The sequence below is a fragment of the Falco cherrug genome, chromosome 11 (genome assembly GCF_023634085.1).
Source record: "Falco cherrug isolate bFalChe1 chromosome 11, bFalChe1.pri, whole genome shotgun sequence".
NCBI classification, from domain to species: Eukaryota; Metazoa; Chordata; class Aves; order Falconiformes; family Falconidae; genus Falco; species Falco cherrug.
In genome coordinates, this window is record NC_073707.1 from 7,425,988 (window position 1) to 7,451,246 (window position 25,259).

Consider the following 25,259-nt stretch of genomic DNA (forward strand, 5'->3'; position numbering starts at 1 on the left):
CACGCGCGCAACAACGCCTGCACCTACCGGCCGCAACGCAACGGCCCCCCGCTACCTAACGGCAGCCCTCGCAACAGGCGGCTGCCACGCTCGCTCCCACGCCACGCTTCGGCCCTCCGCAACGAGGCTGCGGGGGCAGCAGGCCGCCACCGCGCCCGCCCGCCCCACCAGCCTGACCTGACCCGCGCAAGCAGCACCAGCTCACGCGCAAGGCCCCCAAGCCTCCGCAACGCCCCTGCCGCAAAAGGGGGGGGGCTTCCCGCAGGCGCCCCTCGGGTAAAAAGCCTACAGCACCCGGTATTCCCAGGCGGTTCTCCCATCCAAGTACTAACCGGGCCCGACCCTGCTTAGCTTCCGAGATCAGACGAGATCGGGCGTTCTCAGGGTGGTATGGCCGTAGGCACCCCCTCTCCCGCCAGCAGCCCCCTCCACAAACGCCACACACGCTCACGCACAACCCTGCAGACACCCACAACCCCCGACGCAGGGCGCCCGCAACCGACCCCGCACACCCGACACACAACCAACACCCAACGCAACACACGCAACTACCCCCAGCACGCACCCTGCCCCGCACCGCGCCATGCAGACCGCGACAACAAACACCTACCCTGCTCGCACACCGCCCTACAGCCCTCCTCGCTCACCGGCCAGGGCAGCAGCAGGCAATCCCCGCGCACACCTGAACCACCAGCACCACGCGCGCAACAACGCCTGCACCTACCGGCCGCAACGCAAACGGCCCCCCGCTAACCTAACGGCAGCCCTCGCAACAGGCGGCTGCCACGCTCGCTCCCACGCCACGCTTCGGCCCTCCGCAACGAGGCTGCGGGCAGCAGGCCGCCACCGCGCCCGCCCGCCCCACCAGCCTGACCTGACCCGCGCAAGCAGCACCAGCTCACGCGGCAAGGCCCCCAAGCCTCCGCAACGCCCCTGCCGCAAAAGGGGGGGGGGCTTCCCGCAGGCGCCCCTCGGTAAAAAAGCCTACAGCAACCGGTATTCCCAGGCGGTCTCCCATCCAAGTACTAACCGGGCCCGACCCTGCTTAGCTTCCGAGATCAGACGAGATCGGGCCGTTCTCAGGGTGGTATGGCCGTAGGCACCCCCTCTCCGCCAGCAGCCCTCTCCACAAACGCCACCACACGCTCACGCACAACCCTGCAGACACCCACAACCCCGACGCAGGGCGCCCGCAACCGACCCCGCACACCCGACACACAACCAACACCCAACGCAACACACGCAACTACCCCCAGCACGCACCTGCCCCGCACCGCGCCCATGCAGACCGCGACAACAAACACCTACCCTGCTCGCACACCGCCCTACAGCCCTCCTCGCTCACCGGCCAGGGCAGCAGCAGGCAATCCCGGCGCACACCTGAACCACCAGCACCACGCGCGCAACAACGCCTGCACCTACCGGCCGCAACGCAACGGCCCCCCGCTACCTAACGGCAGCCCTCGCAACAGGCGGCTGCCACGCTCGCTCCCACGCCCACGCTTCGGCCCTCCGCAACGAGGCTGCGGGGCAGCAGGCCGCCACCGCGCCCGCCCGCCCCACCAGCCTGACCTGACCCGCGCAAGCAGCACCAGCTCACGCGCAAGGCCCCCAAGCCTCCGCAACGCCCCTGCCGCAAAAGGGGGGGGGCTTTCCGCAGGCGCCCCTCGGTAAAAAGCCTACAGCACCCGGTATTCCCAGGCGGTCTCCCCATCCAAGTACTAACCGGGCCCGACCCTGCTTAGCTTCCGAGATCAGACGAGGATCGGGCGTTCTCAGGGTGGTATGGCCGTAGGCACCCCCTCTCCCGCCAGCAGCCCCTCCACAAACGCCACACACGCTCACGCACAACCCTGCAGACACCCACAACCCCGACGCAGGGCGCCCGCAACCGGACCCCCGCACACCCGACACACAACCAACACCCAACGCAACACACGCAACTACCCCCAGCACGCACCTGCCCCGCACCGCGCCCATGCAGACCGCGACAACAAACACCTACCCTGCTCGCACACTGCCCTACAGCCCTCCTCGCTCACCGGCCAGGGCAGCAGCAGGCAATCCCCGCGCACACCTGAACCACCAGCACCACGCGCGCAACAACGCCTGCACCTACCGGCCGCAACGCAACGGCCCCCCGCTACCTAACGGCAGCCCTCGCAACAGGCGGCTGCCACGCTCGCTCCCACGCCACGCTTCGGCCCTCCGCAACGAGGCTGCGGGGCAGCAGGCCGCCACCGCGCCCGCCCGCCCCACCAGCCTGACCTGACCCCGCGCAAGCAGCACCAGCTCACGCGCAAGGCCCCAAGCCTCCGCAACGCCCCTGCCGCAAAAGGGGGGGGGCTTCCCGCAGGCGCCCCTCGGTAAAAAGCCTACAGCACCCGGTATTCCCAGGCGGTCTCCCATCCAAGTACTAACCGGGCCCGACCCTGCTTAGCTTCCGAGATCAGACCGAGATCGGGCGTTCTCAGGGGTGGTATGGCCGTAGGCACCCCCTCTCCCGCCAGCAGCCCCCTCCACAAACGCCACACAGGCTCACGCACAACCCTGCAGACACCCACAACCCCGACGCAGGGCGCCCGCAACCGACCCCGCACACCCGACACACAACCAACACCCAACGCACACACGCAACTACCCCCAGCACGCACCTGCCCCGCACCGCGCCCATGCAGACCGCGACAACAAACACCTACCCTGCTCGCACACCGCCCTACAGCCCTCCTCGCTCACCGGCCAGGGCAGCAGCAGGCAATCCCCGCGCACACCTGAACCACCAGCACCACGCGCGCAACAATGCCTGCACCTACCGGCCGCAACGCAACGGGCCCCCCGCTACCTAACGGCAGCCCTCGCAACAGGCGGCTGCCACGCTCGCTCCCCACGCCACGCTTCGGCCCTCCGCAACGAGGCTGCGGGGGCAGCAGGCCGCCACCGCGCCCGCCCGCCCCACCAGCCTGACCTGACCCGCGCAAGCAGCACCAGCTCACGCGCAAGGCCCCAAGCCTCCGCAACGCCCCTGCCGCAAAAGGGGGGGGCTTCCCGCAGGCGCCCCTCGGTAAAAGCCTACAGCACCCGGTATTCCCAGGCGGTCTCCCATCCAAGTACTAACCGGGCCCGACCCTGCTTAGCTTCCGAGATCAGACGAGATCGGGCGTTCTCAGGGTGGTATGGCCGTAGGCACCCCCTCTCCCGCCAGCAGCCCCCTCCACAAACCGCCACACACGCTCACGCACAACCCTGCAGACACCCACAACCCCGACGCAGGGCGCCCGCAACCGACCCCGCACACCCGACACACAACCAACACCCAACGCAACACACGCAACTACCCCAGCACGCACCTGCCCCGCACCGCGCCCATGCAGACCGCGACAACAAACACCTACCCTGCTCGCACACCGCCCTACAGCCCTCCTCGCTCACCGGCCAGGGCAGCAGCAGGCAATCCCCGCGCACACCTGAACCACCAGCACCACGCGCGCAACAACGCCTGCACCTACCGGCCGCAACGCAACGGCCCCCCGCTACCTAACGGCAGCCCTCGCAACAGGCGGCCGCAACAGGCGGCTGCCACGCTCGCTCCCACGCCACGCTTCGGCCCTCCGCAACGAGGCTGCGGGGCAGCAGGCCGCCACCGCGCCCGCCCGCCCCACCAGCCTGACCTGACCCGCGCAAGCAGCACCAGCTCACGCGCAAGGCCCCCAAGCCTCCGCAACGCCCCTGCCGCAAAAGGGGGGGGGCTTCCCGCAGGCGCCCCTCGGTAAAAAGCCTACAGCACCCGGTATTCCCAGGCGGTCTCCCATCCAAGTACTAACCGGGCCCGACCCTGCTTAGCTTCCGAGATCAGACGAGATCGGGCGTTCTCAGGGTGGTATGGCCGTAGGCACCCCCTCTCCCGCCAGCAGCCCCCTCCACAAACGCCACACACGCTCACGCACAACCCTGCAGACACCCACAACCCCGACGCAGGGCGCCCGCAACCGACCCCGCACACCCGACACACAACCAACACCCAACGCAACACACGCAACTACCCCCAGCACGCACCTGCCCCGCACCGCGCCCATGCAGACCGCGACAACAAACACCTACCCTGCTCGCACACCGCCCTACAGCCCTCCTCGCTCACCGGCCAGGGCAGCAGCAGGCAATCCCCGCGCACACCTGAACCACCAGCACCACGCGCGCAACAACGCCTGCACCTACCGGCCGCAACGCAACGGCCCCCCGCTACCTAACGGCAGCCCTCGCAACAGGCGGCTGCCACGCTCGCTCCCACGCCACGCTTCGGCCCTCCGCAACGAGGCTGCGGGGCAGCAGGCCGCCACCGCGCCCCGCCCGCCCCACCAGCCTGACCTGACCCGCGCAAGCAGCACCAGCTCACGCGCAAGGCCCCCAAGCCTCCGCAACGCCCCTGCCGCAAAAGGGGGGGGGCTTCCCGCAGGCGCCCCTCGGTAAAAAGCCTACAGCACCCGGTATTCCCAGGCGGTCTCCCATCCAAGTACTAACCGGGCCCGACCCTGCTTAGCTTCCGAGATCAGACGAGATCGGGCGTTCTCAGGGTGGTATGGCCGTAGGCACCCCCCTCTCCCGCCAGCAGCCCCCCCTCCACAAACGCCCACACACGCTCACGCACAACCCTGCAGACACCCACAACCCCGACGCAGGGCGCCCGCAACCGACCCCGCACACCCGACACACAACCAACACCCAACGCAACACACGCAACTACCCCCAGCACGCACCTGCCCCGCACCGCGCCCATGCAGACCGCGACAACAAACACCTACCCTGCTCGCACACCGCCCTACAGCCCTCCTCGCTCACCGGCCAGGGCAGCAGCAGGCAATCCCCGCGCACACCTGAACCACCAGCACCACGCGCGCAACAATGCCTGCACCTACCGGCCGCAACGCAACGGCCCCCCCGCTACCTAACGGCAGCCCTCGCAACAGGCGGCTGCCACGCTCGCTCCCACGCCACGCTTCGGCCCTCCGCAACGAGGCTGCGGGGCAGCAGGCCGCCACCGCGCCCGCCCGCCCCACCAGCCTGACCTGACCCGCGCAAGCAGCACCAGCTCACGCGCAAGGCCCCCAAGCCTCCGCAACGCCCCTGCCGCAAAAGGGGGGGGGCTTCCCGCAGGCGCCCCTCGGTAAAAAGCCTACAGCACCCGGTATTCCCAGGCGGTCTCCCATCCAAGTACTAACCGGGCCCGACCCTGCTTAGCTTCCGAGATCAGACGAGATCGGGCGTTCTCAGGGTGGTATGGCCGTAGGCACCCCCTCTCCCGCCAGCAGCCCTCTCCACAAACGCCACACACGCTCACGCACAACCCTGCAGACACCCACAACCCCGACGCAGGGCGCCCGCAACCGACCCCCGCACACCCGACACACAACCAACACCCAACGCAACACACGCAACTACCCCCAGCACGCACCTGCCCCGCACCGCGCCCATGCAGACCGCGACAACAAACACCTACCCTGCTCGCACCACCGCCCTACAGCCCTCCTCGCTCACCGGCCAGGGCAGCAGCAGGCAATCCCCGCGCACACCTGAACCACCAGCACCACGCGCGCAACAACGCCTGCACCTACCGGCCGCAACGCAACGGCCCCCCGCTACCTAACGGCAGCCCTCGCAACAGGCGGCTGCCACGCTCGCTCCCACGCCACGCTTCGGCCCTCCGCAACGAGGCTGCGGGGCAGCAGGCCGCCACCGCGCCCGCCCGCCCCACCAGCCTGACCTGACCCGCGCAAGCAGCACCAGCTCACGCGCAAGGCCCCCAAGCCTCCGCAACGCCCCTGCCGCAAAAGGGGGGGGGCTTCCCGCAGGCGCCCCTCGGTAAAAAGCCTACAGCACCCGGTATTCCCAGGCGGTCTCCCATCCAAGTACTAACCGGGCCCGACCCTGCTTAGCTTCCGAGATCAGACGAGATCGGGCGTTCTCAGGGTGGTATGGCCGTAGGCACCCCCTCTCCCGCCAGCAGCCCTCTCCACAAACGCCACACACGCTCACGCACAACCCTGCAGACACCCACAACCCCGACGCAGGGCGCCCGCAACCGACCCCGCACACCCGACACACAACCAACACCCAACGCAACACACGCAACTACCCCCAGCACGCACCTGCCCCGCACCGCGCCCATGCAGACCGCGACAACAAACACCTACCCTGCTCGCACACCGCCCTACAGCCCTCCTCGCTCACCGGCCAGGGCAGCAGCAGGCAATCCCCGCGCACACCTGAACCACCAGCACCACGCGCGCAACAACGCCTGCACCTACCGGCCGCAACGCAACGGCCCCCCGCTACCTAACGGCAGCCCTCGCAACAGGCGGCTGCCACGCTCGCTCCCACGCCACGCTTCGGCCCTCCGCAACGAGGCTGCGGGGCAGCAGGACGCCACCGCGCCCGCCCGCCCCACCAGCCTGACCTGACCCGCGCAAGCAGCACCAGCTCACGCGCAAGGCCCCCAAGCCTCCGCAACGCCCCTGCCGCAAAAGGGGGGGGGCTTCCCGCAGGCGCCCCTCGGTAAAAAGCCTACAGCACCCGGTATTCCCAGGCGGTCTCCCATCCAAGTACTAACCGGGCCCGACCCTGCTTAGCTTCCGAGATCAGACGAGATCGGGCGTTCTCAGGGTGGTATGGCCGTAGGCACCCCCTCTCCCGCCAGCAGCCCCCTCCACAAACGCCACACACGCTCACGCACAACCCTGCAGACACCCACAACCCCGACGCAGGGCGCCCGCAACCGACCCCGCACACCCGACACACAACCAACACCCAACGCAACACACGCAACTACCCCCAGCACGCACCTGCCCCGCACCGCGCCCATGCAGACCGCGACAACAAACACCTACCCTGCTCGCACACCGCCCTACAGCCCTCCTCGCTCACCGGCCAGGGCAGCAGCAGGCAATCCCCGCGCACACCTGAACCACCAGCACCACGCGCGCAACAACGCCTGCACCTACCGGCCGCAACGCAACGGCCCCCCCGCTACCTAACGGCAGCCCTCGCAACAGGCGGCTGCCACGCTCGCTCCCACGCCACGCTTCGGCCCTCCGCAACGAGGCTGCGGGGCAGCAGGCCGCCACCGCGCCCCGCCCGCCCCACCAGCCTGACCTGACCCGCGCAAGCAGCACCAGCTCACGCGCAAGGCCCCCAAGCCTCCGCAACGCCCCTGCCGCAAAAGGGGGGGGGCTTCCCGCAGGCGCCCCTCGGTAAAAAGCCTACAGCACCCGGTATTCCCAGGCGGTCTCCCATCCAAGTACTAACCGGGCCCGACCCTGCTTAGCTTCCGAGATCAGACGAGATCGGGCGTTCTCAGGGTGGTATGGCCGTAGGCACCCCCTCTCCCGCCAGCAGCCCCCTCCACAAACGCCACACACGCTCACGCACAACCCTGCAGACACCCACAACCCCGACGCAGGGCGCCCGCAACCGACCCCGCACACCCGACACACAACCAACACCCAACGCAACACACGCAACTACCCCCAGCACGCACCTGCCCCGCACCGCGCCCATGCAGACCGCGACAACAAACACCTACCCTGCTCGCACACCGCCCTACAGCCCTCCTCGCTCACCGGCCAGGGCAGCAGCAGGCAATCCCCGCGCACACCTGAACCACCAGCACCACGCGCGCAACAACGCCTGCACCTACCGGCCGCAACGCAACGGCCCCCCCGCTACCTAACGGCAGCCCTCGCAACAGGCGGCTGCCACGCTCGCTCCCACGCCACGCTTCGGCCCTCCGCAACGAGGCTGCGGGGCAGCAGGCCGCCACCGCGCCCGCCCGCCCCACCAGCCTGACCTGACCCGCGCAAGCAGCACCAGCTCACGCGCAAGGCCCCCAAGCCTCCGCAACGCCCCTGCCGCAAAAGGGGGGGGGCTTCCCGCAGGCGCCCCTCGGTAAAAAGCCTACAGCACCCGGTATTCCCAGGCGGTCTCCCATCCAAGTACTAACCGGGCCCGACCCTGCTTAGCTTCCGAGATCAGACGAGATCGGGCGTTCTCAGGGTGGTATGGCCGTAGGCACCCCCTCTCCCGCCAGCAGCCCTCTCCACAAACGCCACACACGCTCACGCACAACCCTGCAGACACCCACAACCCCGACGCAGGGCGCCCGCAACCGACCCCGCACACCCGACACACAACCAACACCCAACGCAACACACGCAACTACCCCCAGCACGCACCTGCCCCGCACCGCGCCCATGCAGACCGCGACAACAAACACCTACCCTGCTCGCACACCGCCCTACAGCCCTCCTCGCTCACCGGCCAGGGCAGCAGCAGGCAATCCCCGCGCACACCTGAACCACCAGCACCACGCGCGCAACAACGCCTGCACCTACCGGCCGCAACGCAACGGCCCCCCGCTACCTAACGGCAGCCCTCGCAACAGGCGGCTGCCACGCTCGCTCCCACGCCACGCTTCGGCCCTCCGCAACGAGGCTGCGGGGCAGCAGGCCGCCACCGCGCCCGCCCGCCCCACCAGCCTGACCTGACCCGCGCAAGCAGCACCAGCTCACGCGCAAGGCCCCCAAGCCTCCGCAACGCCCCTGCCGCAAAAGGGGGGGGGCTTCCCGCAGGCGCCCCTCGGTAAAAAGCCTACAGCACCCGGTATTCCCAGGCGGTCTCCCATCCAAGTACTAACCGGGCCCGACCCTGCTTAGCTTCCGAGATCAGACGAGATCGGGCGTTCTCAGGGTGGTATGGCCGTAGGCACCCCCTCTCCCGCCAGCAGCCCCCTCCACAAACGCCACACAGGCTCACGCACAACCCTGCAGACACCCACAACCCCGACGCAGGGCGCCCGCAACCGACCCCGCACACCCGACACACAACCAACACCCAACGCAACACACGCAACTACCCCCAGCACGCACCTGCCCCGCACCGCGCCCATGCAGACCGCGACAACAAACACCTACCCTGCTCGCACACCGCCCTACAGCCCTCCTCGCTCACCGGCCAGGGCAGCAGCAGGCAATCCCCGCGCACACCTGAACCACCAGCACCACGCGCGCAACAACGCCTGCACCTACCGGCCGCAACGCAACGGCCCCCCGCTACCTAACGGCAGCCCTCGCAACAGGCGGCTGCCACGCTCGCTCCCACGCCACGCTTCGGCCCTCCGCAACGAGGCTGCGGGGCAGCAGGCCGCCACCGCGCCCGCCCGCCCCACCAGCCTGACCTGACCCGCGCAAGCAGCACCAGCTCACGCGCAAGGCCCCCAAGCCTCCGCAACGCCCCTGCCGCAAAAGGGGGGGGGCTTCCCGCAGGCGCCCCTCGGTAAAAAGCCTACAGCACCCGGTATTCCCAGGCGGTCTCCCATCCAAGTACTAACCGGGCCCGACCCTGCTTAGCTTCCGAGATCAGACGAGATCGGGCGTTCTCAGGGTGGTATGGCCGTAGGCACCCCCTCTCCCGCCAGCAGCCCTCTCCACAAACGCCACACACGCTCACGCACAACCCTGCAGACACCCACAACCCCGACGCAGGGCGCCCGCAACCGACCCCGCACACCCGACACACAACCAACACCCAACGCAACACACGCAACTACCCCCAGCACGCACCTGCCCCGCACCGCGCCCATGCAGACCGCGACAACAAACACCTACCCTGCTCGCACACCGCCCTACAGCCCTCCTCGCTCACCGGCCAGGGCAGCAGCAGGCAATCCCCGCGCACACCTGAACCACCAGCACCACGCGCGCAACAACGCCTGCACCTACCGGCCGCAACGCAACGGCCCCCCCGCTACCTAACGGCAGCCCTCGCAACAGGCGGCTGCCACGCTCGCTCCCACGCCACGCTTCGGCCCTCCGCAACGAGGCTGCGGGGCAGCAGGCCGCCACCGCGCCCGCCCGCCCCACCAGCCTGACCTGACCCGCGCAAGCAGCACCAGCTCACGCGCAAGGCCCCCAAGCCTCCGCAACGCCCCTGCCGCAAAAGGGGGGGGGCTTCCCGCAGGCGCCCCTCGGTAAAAAGCCTACAGCACCCGGTATTCCCAGGCGGTCTCCCATCCAAGTACTAACCGGGCCCGACCCTGCTTAGCTTCCGAGATCAGACGAGATCGGGCGTTCTCAGGGTGGTATGGCCGTAGGCACCCCCTCTCCCGCCAGCAGCCCTCTCCACAAACGCCACACACGCTCACGCACAACCCTGCAGACACCCACAACCCCGACGCAGGGCGCCCGCAACCGACCCCGCACACCCGACACACAACCAACACCCAACGCAACACACGCAACTACCCCCAGCACGCACCTGCCCCGCACCGCGCCCATGCAGACCGCGACAACAAACACCTACCCTGCTCGCACACCGCCCTACAGCCCTCCTCGCTCACCGGCCAGGGCAGCAGCAGGCAATCCCCGCGCACACCTGAACCACCAGCACCACGCGCGCAACAACGCCTGCACCTACCGGCCGCAACGCAACGGCCCCCCGCTACCTAACGGCAGCCCTCGCAACAGGCGGCTGCCACGCTCGCTCCCACGCCACGCTTCGGCCCTCCGCAACGAGGCTGCGGGGCAGCAGGACGCCACCGCGCCCGCCCGCCCCACCAGCCTGACCTGACCCGCGCAAGCAGCACCAGCTCACGCGCAAGGCCCCCAAGCCTCCGCAACGCCCCTGCCGCAAAAGGGGGGGGGGCTTCCCGCAGGCGCCCCTCGGTAAAAAGCCTACAGCACCCGGTATTCCCAGGCGGTCTCCCATCCAAGTACTAACCGGGCCCGACCCTGCTTAGCTTCCGAGATCAGACGAGATCGGGCGTTCTCAGGGTGGTATGGCCATAGGCACCCCCTCTCCCGCCAGCAGCCCCCTCCACAAACGCCACACACGCTCACGCACAACCCTGCAGACACCCACAACCCCGACGCAGGGCGCCCGCAACCGACCCCGCACACCCGACACACAACCAACACCCAACGCAACACACGCAACTACCCCCAGCACGCACCTGCCCCGCACCGCGCCCATGCAGACCGCGACAACAAACACCTACCCTGCTCGCACACCGCCCTACAGCCCTCCTCGCTCACCGGCCAGGGCAGCAGCAGGCAATCCCCGCGCACACCTGAACCACCAGCACCACGCGCGCAACAACGCCTGCACCTACCGGCCGCAACGCAACGGCCCCCCGCTACCTAACGGCAGCCCTCGCAACAGGCGGCTGCCACGCTCGCTCCCACGCCACGCTTCGGCCCTCCGCAACGAGGCTGCGGGGCAGCAGGCCGCCACCGCGCCCGCCCGCCCCACCAGCCTGACCTGACCCGCGCAAGCAGCACCAGCTCACGCGCAAGGCCCCCAAGCCTCCGCAACGCCCCTGCCGCAAAAGGGGGGGGGGCTTCCCGCAGGCGCCCCTCGGTAAAAAGCCTACAGCACCCGGTATTCCCAGGCGGTCTCCCATCCAAGTACTAACCGGGCCCGACCCTGCTTAGCTTCCGAGATCAGACGAGTCGGGCGTTCTCAGGGTGGTATGGCCGTAGGCACCCCCTCTCCCGCCAGCAGCCCCCTCCACAAACGCCACACACGCTCACGCACAACCCTGCAGACACCCACAACCCCGACGCAGGGCGCCCGCAACCGACCCCGCACACCCGACACACAACCAACACCAACGCAACACACGCAACTACCCCCAGCACGCACCTGCCCCGCACCGCGCCCATGCAGACCGCGACAACAAACACCTACCCTGCTCGCACACCGCCCTACAGCCCTCCTCGCTCACCGGCCAGGGCAGCAGCAGGCAATCCCCGCGCACACCTGAACCACCAGCACCACGCGCGCAACAACGCCTGCACCTACCGGCCGCAACGCAACGGCCCCCCGCTACCTAACGGCAGCCCTCGCAACAGGCGGCTGCCACGCTCGCTCCCACGCCACGCTTCGGCCCTCCGCAACGAGGCTGCGGGGCAGCAGGCCGCCACCGCGCCCGCCCGCCCCACCAGCCTGACCTGACCCGCGCAAGCAGCACCAGCTCACGCGCAAGGCCCCCAAGCCTCCGCAACGCCCCTGCCGCAAAAGGGGGGGGGCTTCCCGCAGGCGCCCCTCGGTAAAAAGCCTACAGCACCCGGTATTCCCAGGCGGTCTCCCATCCAAGTACTAACCGGGCCCGACCCTGCTTAGCTTCCGAGATCAGACGAGATCGGGCGTTCTCAGGGTGGTATGGCCGTAGGCACCCCCTCTCCCGCCAGCAGCCCTCTCCACAAACGCCACACACGCTCACGCACAACCCTGCAGACACCCACAACCCCGACGCAGGGCGCCCGCAACCGACCCCGCACACCCGACACACAACCAACACCCAACGCAACACACGCAACTACCCCCAGCACGCACCTGCCCCGCACCGCGCCCATGCAGACCGCGACAACAAACACCTACCCTGCTCGCACACCGCCCTACAGCCCTCCTCGCTCACCGGCCAGGGCAGCAGCAGGCAATCCCCGCGCACACCTGAACCACCAGCACCACGCGCGCAACAACGCCTGCACCTACCGGCCGCAACGCAACGGCCCCCCCGCTACCTAACGGCAGCCCTCGCAACAGGCGGCTGCCACGCTCGCTCCCACGCCACGCTTCGGCCCTCCGCAACGAGGCTGCGGGGGCAGCAGGCCGCCACCGCGCCCGCCCGCCCCACCAGCCTGACCTGACCCGCGCAAGCAGCACCAGCTCACGCGCAAGGCCCCCAAGCCTCCGCAACGCCCCTGCCGCAAAAGGGGGGGGGGCTTCCCGCAGGCGCCCCTCGGTAAAAAGCCTACAGCACCCGGTATTCCCAGGCGGTCTCCCATCCAAGTACTAACCGGGCCCGACCCTGCTTAGCTTCCGAGATCAGACGAGATCGGGCGTTCTCAGGGTGGTATGGCCGTAGGCACCCCCTCTCCCGCCAGCAGCCCTCTCCACAAACGCCACACACGCTCACGCACAACCCTGCAGACACCCACAACCCCGACGCAGGGCGCCCGCAACCGACCCCGCACACCCGACACACAACCAACACCCAACGCAACACACGCAACTACCCCCAGCACGCACCTGCCCCGCACCGCGCCCATGCAGACCGCGACAACAAACACCTACCCTGCTCGCACACCGCCCTACAGCCCTCCTCGCTCACCGGCCAGGGCAGCAGCAGGCAATCCCCGCGCACACCTGAACCACCAGCACCACGCGCGCAACAACGCCTGCACCTACCGGCCGCAACGCAACGGCCCCCCGCTACCTAACGGCAGCCCTCGCAACAGGCGGCTGCCACGCTCGCTCCCACGCCACGCTTCGGCCCTCCGCAACGAGGCTGCGGGGCAGCAGGCCGCCACCGCGCCCGCCCGCCCCACCAGCCTGACCTGACCCGCGCAAGCAGCACCAGCTCACGCGCAAGGCCCCCAAGCCTCCGCAACGCCCCTGCCGCAAAAGGGGGGGGGCTTCCCGCAGGCGCCCCTCGGTAAAAAGCCTACAGCACCCGGTATTCCCAGGCGGTCTCCCATCCAAGTACTAACCGGGCCCGACCCTGCTTAGCTTCCGAGATCAGACGAGATCGGGCGTTCTCAGGGTGGTATGGCCGTAGGCACCCCCTCTCCCGCCAGCAGCCCCCTCCACAAACGCCACACACGCTCACGCACAACCCTGCAGACACCCACAACCCCGACGCAGGGCGCCCGCAACCGACCCCGCACACCCGACACACAACCAACACCCAACGCAACACACGCAACTACCCCCAGCACGCACCTGCCCCGCACCGCGCCCATGCAGACCGCGACAACAAACACCTACCCTGCTCGCACACCGCCCTACAGCCCTCCTCGCTCACCGGCCAGGGCAGCAGCAGGCAATCCCCGCGCACACCTGAACCACCAGCACCACGCGCGCAACAACGCCTGCACCTACCGGCCGCAACGCAACGGCCCCCCGCTACCTAACGGCAGCCCTCGCAACAGGCGGCTGCCACGCTCGCTCCCACGCCACGCTTCGGCCCTCCGCAACGAGGCTGCGGGGCAGCAGGCCGCCACCGCGCCCGCCCGCCCCACCAGCCTGACCTGACCCGCGCAAGCAGCACCAGCTCACGCGCAAGGCCCCCAAGCCTCCGCAACGCCCCTGCCGCAAAAGGGGGGGGGCTTCCCGCAGGCGCCCCTCGGTAAAAAGCCTACAGCACCCGGTATTCCCAGGCGGTCTCCCATCCAAGTACTAACCGGGCCCGACCCTGCTTAGCTTCCGAGATCAGACGAGATCGGGCGTTCTCAGGGTGGTATGGCCGTAGGCACCCCCTCTCCCGCCAGCAGCCCCCTCCACAAACGCCACACAGGCTCACGCACAACCCTGCAGACACCCACAACCCCGACGCAGGGCGCCCGCAACCGACCCCGCACACCCGACACACAACCAACACCCAACGCAACACACGCAACTACCCCCAGCACGCACCTGCCCCGCACCGCGCCCATGCAGACCGCGACAACAAACACCTACCCTGCTCGCACACCGCCCTACAGCCCTCCTCGCTCACCGGCCAGGGCAGCAGCAGGCAATCCCCGCGCACACCTGAACCACCAGCACCACGCGCGCAACAACGCCTGCACCTACCGGCCGCAACGCAACGGCCCCCCGCTACCTAACGGCAGCCCTCGCAACAGGCGGCTGCCACGCTCGCTCCCACGCCACGCTTCGGCCCTCCGCAACGAGGCTGCGGGGCAGCAGGCCGCCACCGCGCCCGCCCGCCCCACCAGCCTGACCTGACCCGCGCAAGCAGCACCAGCTCACGCGCAAGGCCCCCAAGCCTCCGCAACGCCCCTGCCGCAAAAGGGGGGGGGCTTCCCGCAGGCGCCCCTCGGTAAAAAGCCTACAGCACCCGGTATTCCCAGGCGGTCTCCCATCCAAGTACTAACCGGGCCCGACCCTGCTTAGCTTCCGAGATCAGACGAGATCGGGCGTTCTCAGGGTGGTATGGCCGTAGGCACCCCCTCTCCCGCCAGCAGCCCTCTCCACAAACGCCACACACGCTCACGCACAACCCTGCAGACACCCACAACCCCGACGCAGGGCGCCCGCAACCGACCCCGCACACCCGACACACAACCAACACCCAACGCAACACACGCAACTACCCCCAGCACGCACCTGCCCCGCACCGCGCCCATGCAGACCGCGACAACAAACACCTACCCTGCTCGCACACCGCCCTACAGCCCTCCTCGCTCACCGGCCAGGGCAGCAGCAGGCAATCCCCGCGCACACCTGAACCACCAGCACCACGCGCGCAACAACGCCTGCACCTACCGGCCGCAACGCAACGGCCCCCCGCTACCTAACGGCAGCCCTCGCAACAGGCGGCTGCCACGCTCGCTCCCACGCCACGCTTCGGCCCTCCGCAACGAGGCTGCGGGGCAGCAGGCCGCCACCGCGCCCGCCCGCCCCACCAGCCTGACCTGACCCGCGCAAGCAGCACCAGCTCACGCGCAAGGCCCCCAAGCCTCCGCAACGCCCCTGCCGCAAAAGGGGGGGGGCTTCCCGCAGGCGCCCCTCGGTAAAAAGCCTACAGCACCCGGTATTCCCAGGCGGTCTCCCATCCAAGTACTAACCGGGCCCGACCCTGCTTAGCTTCCGAGATCAGACGAGATCGGGCGTTCTCAGGGTGGTATGGCCGTAGGCACCCCCTCTCCCGCCAGCAGCCCTCTCCACAAACGCCACACACGCTCACGCACAACCCTGCAGACACCCACAACCCCGACGCAGGGCGCCCGCAACCGACCCCGCACACCCGACACACAACCAACACCCAACGCAACACACGCAACTACCCCCAGCACGCACCTGCCCCGCACCGCGCCCATGCAGACCGCGACAACAAACACCTACCCTGCTCGCACACCGCCCTACAGCCCTCCTCGCTCACCGGCCAGGGCAGCAGCAGGCAATCCCCGCGCACACCTGAACCACCAGCACCACGCGCGCAACAACGCCTGCACCTACCGGCCGCAACGCAACGGCCCCCCGCTACCTAACGGCAGCCCTCGCAACAGGCGGCTGCCACGCTCGCTCCCACGCCACGCTTCGGCCCTCCGCAACGAGGCTGCGGGGCAGCAGGCCGCCACCGCGCCCGCCCGCCCCACCAGCCTGACCTGACCCGCGCAAGCAGCACCAGCTCACGCGCAAGGCCCCCAAGCCTCCGCAACGCCCCTGCCGCAAAAGGGGGGGGGCTTCCCGCAGGCGCCCCTCGGTAAAAAGCCTACAGCACCCGGTATTCCCAGGCGGTCTCCCATCCAAGTACTAACCGGGCCCGACCCTGCTTAGCTTCCGAGATCAGACGAGATCGGGCGTTCTCAGGGTGGTATGGCCGTAGGCACCCCCTCTCCCGCCAGCAGCCCTCTCCACAAACGCCACACACGCTCACGCACAACCCTGCAGACACCCACAACCCCGACGCAGGGCGCCCGCAACCGACCCCGCACACCCGACACACAACCAACACCCAACGCAACACACGCAACTACCCCCAGCACGCACCTGCCCCGCACCGCGCCCATGCAGACCGCGACAACAAACACCTACCCTGCTCGCACACCGCCCTACAGCCCTCCTCGCTCACCGGCCAGGGCAGCAGCAGGCAATCCCCGCGCACACCTGAACCACCAGCACCACGCGCGCAACAACGCCTGCACCTACCGGCCGCAACGCAACGGCCCCCCGCTACCTAACGGCAGCCCTCGCAACAGGCGGCTGCCACGCTCGCTCCCACGCCACGCTTCGGCCCTCCGCAACGAGGCTGCGGGGCAGCAGGACGCCACCGCGCCCGCCCGCCCCACCAGCCTGACCTGACCCGCGCAAGCAGCACCAGCTCACGCGCAAGGCCCCCAAGCCTCCGCAACGCCCCTGCCGCAAAAGGGGGGGGGCTTCCCGCAGGCGCCCCTCGGTAAAAAGCCTACAGCACCCGGTATTCCCAGGCGGTCTCCCATCCAAGTACTAACCGGGCCCGACCCTGCTTAGCTTCCGAGATCAGACGAGATCGGGCGTTCTCAGGGTGGTATGGCCATAGGCACCCCCTCTCCCGCCAGCAGCCCCCTCCACAAACGCCACACACGCTCACGCACAACCCTGCAGACACCCACAACCCCGACGCAGGGCGCCCGCAACCGACCCCGCACACCCGACACACAACCAACACCCAACGCAACACACGCAACTACCCCCAGCACGCACCTGCCCCGCACCGCGCCCATGCAGACCGCGACAACAAACACCTACCCTGCTCGCACACCGCCCTACAGCCCTCCTCGCTCACCGGCCAGGGCAGCAGCAGGCAATCCCCGCGCACACCTGAACCACCAGCACCACGCGCGCAACAACGCCTGCACCTACCGGCCGCAACGCAACGGCCCCCCGCTACCTAACGGCAGCCCTCGCAACAGGCGGCTGCCACGCTCGCTCCCACGCCACGCTTCGGCCCTCCGCAACGAGGCTGCGGGGCAGCAGGCCGCCACCGCGCCCGCCCGCCCCACCAGCCTGACCTGACCCGCGCAAGCAGCACCAGCTCACGCGCAAGGCCCCCAAGCCTCCGCAACGCCCCTGCCGCAAAAGGGGGGGGGCTTCCCGCAGGCGCCCCTCGGTAAAAAGCCTACAGCACCCGGTATTCCCAGGCGGTCTCCCATCCAAGTACTAACCGGGCCCGACCCTGCTTAGCTTCCGAGATCAGACGAGATCGGGCGTTCTCAGGGTGGTATGGCCGTAGGCACCCCCTCTCCCGCCAGCAGCCCCCTCCACAAACGCCACACACGCTCACGCACAACCCTGCAGACACCCACAACCCCGACGCAGGGCGCCCGCAACCGACCCCGCACACCCGACACACAACCAACACCCAACGCAACACACGCAACTACCCCCAGCACGCACCTGCCCCGCACCGCGCCCATGCAGACCGCGACAACAAACACCTACCCTGCTCGCACACCGCCCTACAGCCCTCCTCGCTCACCGGCCAGGGCAGCAGCAGGCAATCCCCGCGCACACCTGAACCACCAGCACCACGCGCGCAACAACGCCTGCACCTACCGGCCGCAACGCAACGGCCCCCCGCTACCTAACGGCAGCCCTCGCAACAGGCGGCTGCCACGCTCGCTCCCACGCCACGCTTCGGCCCTCCGCAACGAGGCTGCGGGGCAGCAGGCCGCCACCGCGCCCGCCCGCCCCACCAGCCTGACCTGACCCGCGCAAGCAGCACCAGCTCACGCGCAAGGCCCCCAAGCCTCCGCAACGCCCCTGCCGCAAAAGGGGGGGGGCTTCCCGCAGGCGCCCCTCGGTAAAAAGCCTACAGCACCCGGTATTCCCAGGCGGTCTCCCATCCAAGTACTAACCGGGCCCGACCCTGCTTAGCTTCCGAGATCAGACGAGATCGGGCGTTCTCAGGGTGGTATGGCCGTAGGCACCCCCTCTCCCGCCAGCAGCCCTCTCCACAAACGCCACACACGCTCACGCACAACCCTGCAGACACCCACAACCCCGACGCAGGGCGCCCGCAACCGACCCCGCACACCCGACACACAACCAACACCCAACGCAACACACGCAACTACCCCCAGCACGCACCTGCCCCGCACCGCGCCCATGCAGACCGCGACAACAAACACCTACCCTGCTCGCACACCGCCCTACAGCCCTCCTCGCTCACCGGCCAGGGCAGCAGCAGGCAATCCCCGCGCACACCTGAACCACCAGCACCACGCGCGCAACAACGCCTGCACCTACCGGCCGCAACGCAACGGCCCCCCGCTACCTAACGGCAGCCCTCGCAACAGGCGGCTGCCACGCTCGCTCCCACGCCACGCTTCGGCCCTCCGCAACGAGGCTGCGGGGCAGCAGGCCGCCACCGCGCCCGCCCGCCCCACCAGCCTGACCTGACCCGCGCAAGCAGCACCAGCTCACGCGCAAGGCCCCCAAGCCTCCGCAACGCCCCTGCCGCAAAAGGGGGGGGGCTTCCCGCAGGCGCCCCTCGGTAAAAAGCCTACAGCACCCGGTATTCCCAGGCGGTCTCCCATCCAAGTACTAACCGGGCCCGACCCTGCTTAGCTTCCGAGATCAGACGAGATCGGGCGTTCTCAGGGTGGTATGGCCGTAGGCACCCCCTCTCCCGCCAGCAGCCCCCTCCACAAACGCCACACACGCTCACGCACAACCCTGCAGACACCCACAACCCCGACGCAGGGCGCCCGCAACCGACCCCGCACACCCGACACACAACCAACACCCAACGCAACACACGCAACTACCCCCAGCACGCACCTGCCCCGCACCGCGCCCATGCAGACCGCGACAACAAACACCTACCCTGCTCGCACACCGCCCTACAGCCCTCCTCGCTCACCGGCCAGGGCAGCAGCAGGCAATCCCCGCGCACACCTGAACCACCAGCACCACGTGCGCAACAACGCCTGCACCTACCGGCCGCAACGCAACGGCCCCCCCGCTACCTAACGGCAGCCCTCGCAACAGGCGGCTGCCACGCTCGCTCCCACGCCACGCTTCGGCCCTCCGCAACGAGGCTGCGGGGCAGCAGGCCGCCACCGCGCCCGCCCGCCCCACCAGCCTGACCTGACCCGCGCAAGCAGCACCAGCTCACGCGCAAGGCCCCCAAGCCTCCGCAACGCCCCTGCCGCAAAAGGGGGGGGGCTTCCCGCAGGCGCCCCTCGGTAAAAAGCCTACAGCACCCGGTATTCCCAGGCGGTCTCCCATCCAAGTACTAACCGGGCCCGACCCTGCTTAGCTTCCGAGATCAGACGAGATCGGGTGTTCTCAGGGTGGTATGGCCGTAGGCACCCCCTCTCCCGCCAGCAGCCCTCTCCACAAACGCCACACACGCTCACGCACAACCCTGCAGACACCCACAACCCCGACGCAGGGCGCCCGCAACCGACCCCGCACACCCGACACACAACCAACACCCAACGCAACACACGCAACTACCCCCAGCACGCACCTGCCCCGCACCGCGCCCATGCAGACCGCGACAACAAACACCTACCCTGCTCGCACACCGCCCTACAGCCCTCCTCGCTCACCGGCCAGGGCAGCAGCAGGCAATCCCCGCGCACACCTGAACCACCAGCACCACGCGCGCAACAACGCCTGCACCTACCGGCCGCAACGCAACGGCCCCCCGCTACCTAACGGCAGCCCTCGCAACAGGCGGCTGCCACGCTCGCTCCCACGCCACGCTTCGGCCCTCCGCAACGAGGCTGCGGGGCAGCAGGCCGCCACCGCGCCCGCCCGCCCCACCAGCCTGACCTGACCCGCGCAAGCAGCACCAGCTCACGCGCAAGGCCCCCAAGCCTCCGCAACGCCCCTGCCGCAAAAGGGGGGGGGCTTCCCGCAGGCGCCCCTCGGTAAAAAGCCTACAGCACCCGGTATTCCCAGGCGGTCTCCCATCCAAGTACTAACCGGGCCCGACCCTGCTTAGCTTCCGAGATCAGACGAGATCGGGCGTTCTCAGGGTGGTATGGCCGTAGGCACCCCCTCTCCCGCCAGCAGCCCCCTCCACAAACGCCACACACGCTCACGCACAACCCTGCAGACACCCACAACCCCGACGCAGGGCGCCCGCAACCGACCCCGCACACCCGACACACAACCAACACCCAACGCAACACACGCAACTACCCCCAGCACGCACCTGCCCCGCACCGCGCCCATGCAGACCGCGACAACAAACACCTACCCTGCTCGCACACCGCCCTACAGCCCTCCTCGCTCACCGGCCAGGGCAGCAGCAGGCAATCCCCGCGCACACCTGAACCACCAGCACCACGCGCGCAACAACGCCTGCACCTACCGGCCGCAACGCAACGGCCCCCCGCTACCTAACGGCAGCCCTCGCAACAGGCGGCTGCCACGCTCGCTCCCACGCCACGCTTCGGCCCTCCGCAACGAGGCTGCGGGGCAGCAGGCCGCCACCGCGCCCGCCCGCCCCACCAGCCTGACCTGACCCGCGCAAGCAGCACCAGCTCACGCGCAAGGCCCCCAAGCCTCCGCAACGCCCCTGCCGCAAAAGGGGGGGGGCTTCCCGCAGGCGCCCCTCGGTAAAAAGCCTACAGCACCCGGTATTCCCAGGCGGTCTCCCATCCAAGTACTAACCGGGCCCGACCCTGCTTAGCTTCCGAGATCAGACGAGATCGGGCGTTCTCAGGGTGGTATGGCCGTAGGCACCCCCTCTCCCGCCAGCAGCCCCCTCCACAAACGCCACACACGCTCACGCACAACCCTGCAGACACCCACAACCCCGACGCAGGGCGCCCGCAACCGACCCCGCACACCCGACACACAACCAACACCCAACGCAACACACGCAACTACCCCCAGCACGCACCTGCCCCGCACCGCGCCCATGCAGACCGCGACAACAAACACCTACCCTGCTCGCACACCGCCCTACAGCCCTCCTCGCTCACCGGCCAGGGCAGCAGCAGGCAATCCCCGCGCACACCTGAACCACCAGCACCACGCGCGCAACAACGCCTGCACCTACCGGCCGCAACGCAACGGCCCCCCGCTACCTAACGGCAGCCCTCGCAACAGGCGGCTGCCACGCTCGCTCCCACGCCACGCTTCGGCCCTCCGCAACGAGGCTGCGGGGCAGCAGGCCGCCACCGCGCCCGCCCGCCCCACCAGCCTGACCTGACCCGCGCAAGCAGCACCAGCTCACGCGCAAGGCCCCCAAGCCTCCGCAACGCCCCTGCCGCAAAAGGGGGGGGGCTTCCCGCAGGCGCCCCTCGGTAAAAAGCCTACAGCACCCGGTATTCCCAGGCGGTCTCCCATCCAAGTACTAACCGGGCCCGACCCTGCTTAGCTTCCGAGATCAGACGAGATCGGGCGTTCTCAGGGTGGTATGGCCGTAGGCACCCCCTCTCCCGCCAGCAGCCCCCTCCACAAACGCCACACACGCTCACGCACAACCCTGCAGACACCCACAACCCCGACGCAGGGCGCCCGCAACCGACCCCGCACACCCGACACACAACCAACACCCAACGCAACACACGCAACTACCCCCAGCACGCACCTGCCCCGCACCGCGCCCATGCAGACCGCGACAACAAACACCTACCCTGCTCGCACACCGCCCTACAGCCCTCCTCGCTCACCGGCCAGGGCAGCAGCAGGCAATCCCCGCGCACACCTGAACCACCAGCACCACGCGCGCAACAACGCCTGCACCTACCGGCCGCAACGCAACGGCCCCCCGCTACCTAACGGCAGCCCTCGCAACAGGCGGCTGCCACGCTCGCTCCCACGCCACGCTTCGGCCCTCCGCAACGAGGCTGCGGGGCAGCAGGCCGCCACCGCGCCCGCCCGCCCCACCAGCCTGACCTGACCCGCGCAAGCAGCACCAGCTCACGCGCAAGGCCCCCAAGCCTCCGCAACGCCCCTGCCGCAAAAGGGGGGGGGCTTCCCGCAGGCGCCCCTCGGTAAAAAGCCTACAGCACCCGGTATTCCCAGGCGGTCTCCCATCCAAGTACTAACCGGGCCCGACCCTGCTTAGCTTCCGAGATCAGACGAGATCGGGCGTTCTCAGGGTGGTATGGCCGTAGGCACCCCCTCTCCCGCCAGCAGCCCTCTCCACAAACGCCACACACGCTCACGCACAACCCTGCAGACACCCACAACCCCGACGCAGGGCGCCCGCAACCGACCCCGCACACCCGACACACAACCAACACCCAACGCAACACACGCAACTACCCCCAGCACGCACCTGCCCCGCACCGCGCCCATGCAGACCGCGACAACAAACACCTACCCTGCTCGCACACCGCCCTACAGCCCTCCTCGCTCACCGGCCAGGGCAGCAGCAGGCAATCCCCGCGCACACCTGAACCACCAGCACCACGCGCGCAACAACGCCTGCACCTACCGGCCGCAACGCAACGGCCCCCCGCTACCTAACGGCAGCCCTCGCAACAGGCGGCTGCCACGCTCGCTCCCACGCCACGCTTCGGCCCTCCGCAACGAGGCTGCGGGGCAGCAGGCCGCCACCGCGCCCGCCCGCCCCACCAGCCTGACCTGACCCGCGCAAGCAGCACCAGCTCACGCGCAAGGCCCCCAAGCCTCCGCAACGCCCCTGCCGCAAAAGGGGGGGGGCTTCCCGCAGGCGCCCCTCGGTAAAAAGCCTACAGCACCCGGTATTCCCAGGCGGTCTCCCATCCAAGTACTAACCGGGCCCGACCCTGCTTAGCTTCCGAGATCAGACGAGATCGGGCGTTCTCAGGGTGGTATGGCCGTAGGCACCCCCTCTCCCGCCAGCAGCCCCCTCCACAAACGCCACACACGCTCACGCACAACCCTGCAGACACCCACAACCCCGACGCAGGGCGCCCGCAACCGACCCCGCACACCCGACACACAACCAACACCCAACGCAACACACGCAACTACCCCCAGCACGCACCTGCCCCGCACCGCGCCCATGCAGACCGCGACAACAAACACCTACCCTGCTCGCACACCGCCCTACAGCCCTCCTCGCTCACCGGCCAGGGCAGCAGCAGGCAATCCCCGCGCACACCTGAACCACCAGCACCACGCGCGCAACAACGCCTGCACCTACCGGCCGCAACGCAACGGCCCCCCGCTACCTAACGGCAGCCCTCGCAACAGGCGGCTGCCACGCTCGCTCCCACGCCACGCTTCGGCCCTCCGCAACGAGGCTGCGGGGCAGCAGGCCGCCACCGCGCCCGCCCGCCCCACCAGCCTGACCTGACCCGCGCAAGCAGCACCAGCTCACGCGCAAGGCCCCCAAGCCTCCGCAACGCCCCTGCCGCAAAAGGGGGGGGGCTTCCCGCAGGCGCCCCTCGGTAAAAAGCCTACAGCACCCGGTATTCCCAGGCGGTCTCCCATCCAAGTACTAACCGGGCCCGACCCTGCTTAGCTTCCGAGATCAGACGAGATCGGGCGTTCTCAGGGTGGTATGGCCGTAGGCACCCCCTCTCCCGCCAGCAGCCCCCTCCACAAACGCCACACACGCTCACGCACAACCCTGCAGACACCCACAACCCCGACGCAGGGCGCCCGCAACCGACCCCGCACACCCGACACACAACCAACACCCAACGCAACACACGCAACTACCCCCAGCACGCACCTGCCCCGCACCGCGCCCATGCAGACCGCGACAACAAACACCTACCCTGCTCGCACACCGCCCTACAGCCCTCCTCGCTCACCGGCCAGGGCAGCAGCAGGCAATCCCCGCGCACACCTGAACCACCAGCACCACGCGCGCAACAACGCCTGCACCTACCGGCCGCAACGCAACGGCCCCCCGCTACCTAACGGCAGCCCTCGCAACAGGCGGCTGCCACGCTCGCTCCCACGCCACGCTTCGGCCCTCCGCAACGAGGCTGCGGGGCAGCAGGCCGCCACCGCGCCCGCCCGCCCCACCAGCCTGACCTGACCCGCGCAAGCAGCACCAGCTCACGCGCAAGGCCCCCAAGCCTCCGCAACGCCCCTGCCGCAAAAGGGGGGGGGCTTCCCGCAGGCGCCCCTCGGTAAAAAGCCTACAGCACCCGGTATTCCCAGGCGGTCTCCCATCCAAGTACTAACCGGGCCCGACCCTGCTTAGCTTCCGAGATCAGACGAGATCGGGCGTTCTCAGGGTGGTATGGCCGTAGGCACCCCCTCTCCCGCCAGCAGCCCTCTCCACAAACGCCACACACGCTCACGCACAACCCTGCAGACACCCACAACCCCGACGCAGGGCGCCCGCAACCGACCCCGCACACCCGACACACAACCAACACCCAACGCAACACACGCAACTACCCCCAGCACGCACCTGCCCCGCACCGCGCCCATGCAGACCGCGACAACAAACACCTACCCTGCTCGCACACCGCCCTACAGCCCTCCTCGCTCACCGGCCAGGGCAGCAGCAGGCAATCCCCGCGCACACCTGAACCACCAGCACCACGCGCGCAACAACGCCTGCACCTACCGGCCGCAACGCAACGGCCCCCCGCTACCTAACGGCAGCCCTCGCAACAGGCGGCTGCCACGCTCGCTCCCACGCCACGCTTCGGCCCTCCGCAACGAGGCTGCGGGGCAGCAGGCCGCCACCGCGCCCGCCCGCCCCACCAGCCTGACCTGACCCGCGCAAGCAGCACCAGCTCACGCGCAAGGCCCCCAAGCCTCCGCAACGCCCCTGCCGCAAAAGGGGGGGGGCTTCCCGCAGGCGC

The 25,259-nt window shown here is 69.3% G+C and overlaps 36 non-coding genes across 36 annotated transcripts; all 36 read right to left on the bottom strand.

Annotated features, from left to right (window-relative positions):
• Window positions 1-282: 282 nt before the first annotated feature.
• Window positions 283-402, bottom strand: LOC129737107 (5S ribosomal RNA). The gene has a single exon (XR_008734560.1). It is a non-coding gene; the product is annotated as a 5S ribosomal RNA (ribosomal RNA).
• Window positions 403-981: 579 nt separating this feature from the next.
• Window positions 982-1,101, bottom strand: LOC129737108 (5S ribosomal RNA). The gene has a single exon (XR_008734561.1). It is a non-coding gene; the product is annotated as a 5S ribosomal RNA (ribosomal RNA).
• A 575-nt stretch (window positions 1,102-1,676) lies between these two features.
• LOC129737113 (5S ribosomal RNA) lies at window positions 1,677-1,797 on the bottom strand. Its single transcript, XR_008734566.1, has one exon. It is a non-coding gene; the product is annotated as a 5S ribosomal RNA (ribosomal RNA).
• Window positions 1,798-2,372: 575 nt separating this feature from the next.
• Window positions 2,373-2,493, bottom strand: LOC129737111 (5S ribosomal RNA). The gene has a single exon (XR_008734564.1). It is a non-coding gene; the product is annotated as a 5S ribosomal RNA (ribosomal RNA).
• A 573-nt stretch (window positions 2,494-3,066) lies between these two features.
• LOC129737128 (5S ribosomal RNA) lies at window positions 3,067-3,185 on the bottom strand. Its single transcript, XR_008734581.1, has one exon. It is a non-coding gene; the product is annotated as a 5S ribosomal RNA (ribosomal RNA).
• A 587-nt stretch (window positions 3,186-3,772) lies between these two features.
• Window positions 3,773-3,891, bottom strand: LOC129737129 (5S ribosomal RNA). Its single transcript, XR_008734582.1, has one exon. It is a non-coding gene; the product is annotated as a 5S ribosomal RNA (ribosomal RNA).
• A 575-nt stretch (window positions 3,892-4,466) lies between these two features.
• On the bottom strand, window positions 4,467-4,585 carry LOC129737130 (5S ribosomal RNA). Its single transcript, XR_008734583.1, has one exon. It is a non-coding gene; the product is annotated as a 5S ribosomal RNA (ribosomal RNA).
• A 579-nt stretch (window positions 4,586-5,164) lies between these two features.
• On the bottom strand, window positions 5,165-5,283 carry LOC129737131 (5S ribosomal RNA). The gene has a single exon (XR_008734584.1). It is a non-coding gene; the product is annotated as a 5S ribosomal RNA (ribosomal RNA).
• Window positions 5,284-5,859: 576 nt separating this feature from the next.
• On the bottom strand, window positions 5,860-5,978 carry LOC129737132 (5S ribosomal RNA). The gene has a single exon (XR_008734585.1). It is a non-coding gene; the product is annotated as a 5S ribosomal RNA (ribosomal RNA).
• A 574-nt stretch (window positions 5,979-6,552) lies between these two features.
• On the bottom strand, window positions 6,553-6,671 carry LOC129737134 (5S ribosomal RNA). Its single transcript, XR_008734587.1, has one exon. It is a non-coding gene; the product is annotated as a 5S ribosomal RNA (ribosomal RNA).
• A 576-nt stretch (window positions 6,672-7,247) lies between these two features.
• LOC129737135 (5S ribosomal RNA) lies at window positions 7,248-7,366 on the bottom strand. The gene has a single exon (XR_008734588.1). It is a non-coding gene; the product is annotated as a 5S ribosomal RNA (ribosomal RNA).
• Window positions 7,367-7,941: 575 nt separating this feature from the next.
• On the bottom strand, window positions 7,942-8,060 carry LOC129737136 (5S ribosomal RNA). The gene has a single exon (XR_008734589.1). It is a non-coding gene; the product is annotated as a 5S ribosomal RNA (ribosomal RNA).
• A 574-nt stretch (window positions 8,061-8,634) lies between these two features.
• On the bottom strand, window positions 8,635-8,753 carry LOC129737137 (5S ribosomal RNA). The gene has a single exon (XR_008734590.1). It is a non-coding gene; the product is annotated as a 5S ribosomal RNA (ribosomal RNA).
• Window positions 8,754-9,327: 574 nt separating this feature from the next.
• Window positions 9,328-9,446, bottom strand: LOC129737138 (5S ribosomal RNA). Its single transcript, XR_008734591.1, has one exon. It is a non-coding gene; the product is annotated as a 5S ribosomal RNA (ribosomal RNA).
• Window positions 9,447-10,021: 575 nt separating this feature from the next.
• Window positions 10,022-10,140, bottom strand: LOC129737139 (5S ribosomal RNA). The gene has a single exon (XR_008734592.1). It is a non-coding gene; the product is annotated as a 5S ribosomal RNA (ribosomal RNA).
• A 575-nt stretch (window positions 10,141-10,715) lies between these two features.
• Window positions 10,716-10,834, bottom strand: LOC129737099 (5S ribosomal RNA). The gene has a single exon (XR_008734552.1). It is a non-coding gene; the product is annotated as a 5S ribosomal RNA (ribosomal RNA).
• A 575-nt stretch (window positions 10,835-11,409) lies between these two features.
• Window positions 11,410-11,527, bottom strand: LOC129737110 (5S ribosomal RNA). Its single transcript, XR_008734563.1, has one exon. It is a non-coding gene; the product is annotated as a 5S ribosomal RNA (ribosomal RNA).
• A 573-nt stretch (window positions 11,528-12,100) lies between these two features.
• On the bottom strand, window positions 12,101-12,219 carry LOC129737140 (5S ribosomal RNA). The gene has a single exon (XR_008734593.1). It is a non-coding gene; the product is annotated as a 5S ribosomal RNA (ribosomal RNA).
• A 577-nt stretch (window positions 12,220-12,796) lies between these two features.
• On the bottom strand, window positions 12,797-12,915 carry LOC129737141 (5S ribosomal RNA). The gene has a single exon (XR_008734594.1). It is a non-coding gene; the product is annotated as a 5S ribosomal RNA (ribosomal RNA).
• Window positions 12,916-13,489: 574 nt separating this feature from the next.
• On the bottom strand, window positions 13,490-13,608 carry LOC129737142 (5S ribosomal RNA). Its single transcript, XR_008734595.1, has one exon. It is a non-coding gene; the product is annotated as a 5S ribosomal RNA (ribosomal RNA).
• Window positions 13,609-14,182: 574 nt separating this feature from the next.
• Window positions 14,183-14,301, bottom strand: LOC129737143 (5S ribosomal RNA). The gene has a single exon (XR_008734596.1). It is a non-coding gene; the product is annotated as a 5S ribosomal RNA (ribosomal RNA).
• A 574-nt stretch (window positions 14,302-14,875) lies between these two features.
• Window positions 14,876-14,994, bottom strand: LOC129737145 (5S ribosomal RNA). Its single transcript, XR_008734598.1, has one exon. It is a non-coding gene; the product is annotated as a 5S ribosomal RNA (ribosomal RNA).
• Window positions 14,995-15,568: 574 nt separating this feature from the next.
• On the bottom strand, window positions 15,569-15,687 carry LOC129737146 (5S ribosomal RNA). Its single transcript, XR_008734599.1, has one exon. It is a non-coding gene; the product is annotated as a 5S ribosomal RNA (ribosomal RNA).
• A 574-nt stretch (window positions 15,688-16,261) lies between these two features.
• On the bottom strand, window positions 16,262-16,380 carry LOC129737147 (5S ribosomal RNA). Its single transcript, XR_008734600.1, has one exon. It is a non-coding gene; the product is annotated as a 5S ribosomal RNA (ribosomal RNA).
• A 574-nt stretch (window positions 16,381-16,954) lies between these two features.
• LOC129737100 (5S ribosomal RNA) lies at window positions 16,955-17,073 on the bottom strand. Its single transcript, XR_008734553.1, has one exon. It is a non-coding gene; the product is annotated as a 5S ribosomal RNA (ribosomal RNA).
• Window positions 17,074-17,647: 574 nt separating this feature from the next.
• On the bottom strand, window positions 17,648-17,766 carry LOC129737148 (5S ribosomal RNA). Its single transcript, XR_008734601.1, has one exon. It is a non-coding gene; the product is annotated as a 5S ribosomal RNA (ribosomal RNA).
• Window positions 17,767-18,340: 574 nt separating this feature from the next.
• LOC129737149 (5S ribosomal RNA) lies at window positions 18,341-18,459 on the bottom strand. Its single transcript, XR_008734602.1, has one exon. It is a non-coding gene; the product is annotated as a 5S ribosomal RNA (ribosomal RNA).
• A 574-nt stretch (window positions 18,460-19,033) lies between these two features.
• Window positions 19,034-19,152, bottom strand: LOC129737150 (5S ribosomal RNA). Its single transcript, XR_008734603.1, has one exon. It is a non-coding gene; the product is annotated as a 5S ribosomal RNA (ribosomal RNA).
• A 575-nt stretch (window positions 19,153-19,727) lies between these two features.
• On the bottom strand, window positions 19,728-19,846 carry LOC129737096 (5S ribosomal RNA). Its single transcript, XR_008734549.1, has one exon. It is a non-coding gene; the product is annotated as a 5S ribosomal RNA (ribosomal RNA).
• Window positions 19,847-20,420: 574 nt separating this feature from the next.
• LOC129737151 (5S ribosomal RNA) lies at window positions 20,421-20,539 on the bottom strand. The gene has a single exon (XR_008734604.1). It is a non-coding gene; the product is annotated as a 5S ribosomal RNA (ribosomal RNA).
• A 574-nt stretch (window positions 20,540-21,113) lies between these two features.
• LOC129737152 (5S ribosomal RNA) lies at window positions 21,114-21,232 on the bottom strand. The gene has a single exon (XR_008734605.1). It is a non-coding gene; the product is annotated as a 5S ribosomal RNA (ribosomal RNA).
• A 574-nt stretch (window positions 21,233-21,806) lies between these two features.
• Window positions 21,807-21,925, bottom strand: LOC129737153 (5S ribosomal RNA). The gene has a single exon (XR_008734606.1). It is a non-coding gene; the product is annotated as a 5S ribosomal RNA (ribosomal RNA).
• A 574-nt stretch (window positions 21,926-22,499) lies between these two features.
• LOC129737154 (5S ribosomal RNA) lies at window positions 22,500-22,618 on the bottom strand. Its single transcript, XR_008734607.1, has one exon. It is a non-coding gene; the product is annotated as a 5S ribosomal RNA (ribosomal RNA).
• Window positions 22,619-23,192: 574 nt separating this feature from the next.
• LOC129737156 (5S ribosomal RNA) lies at window positions 23,193-23,311 on the bottom strand. The gene has a single exon (XR_008734609.1). It is a non-coding gene; the product is annotated as a 5S ribosomal RNA (ribosomal RNA).
• Window positions 23,312-23,885: 574 nt separating this feature from the next.
• LOC129737157 (5S ribosomal RNA) lies at window positions 23,886-24,004 on the bottom strand. The gene has a single exon (XR_008734610.1). It is a non-coding gene; the product is annotated as a 5S ribosomal RNA (ribosomal RNA).
• Window positions 24,005-24,578: 574 nt separating this feature from the next.
• Window positions 24,579-24,697, bottom strand: LOC129737158 (5S ribosomal RNA). The gene has a single exon (XR_008734611.1). It is a non-coding gene; the product is annotated as a 5S ribosomal RNA (ribosomal RNA).
• Between the last annotated feature and the right edge of the window lie 562 nt (window positions 24,698-25,259).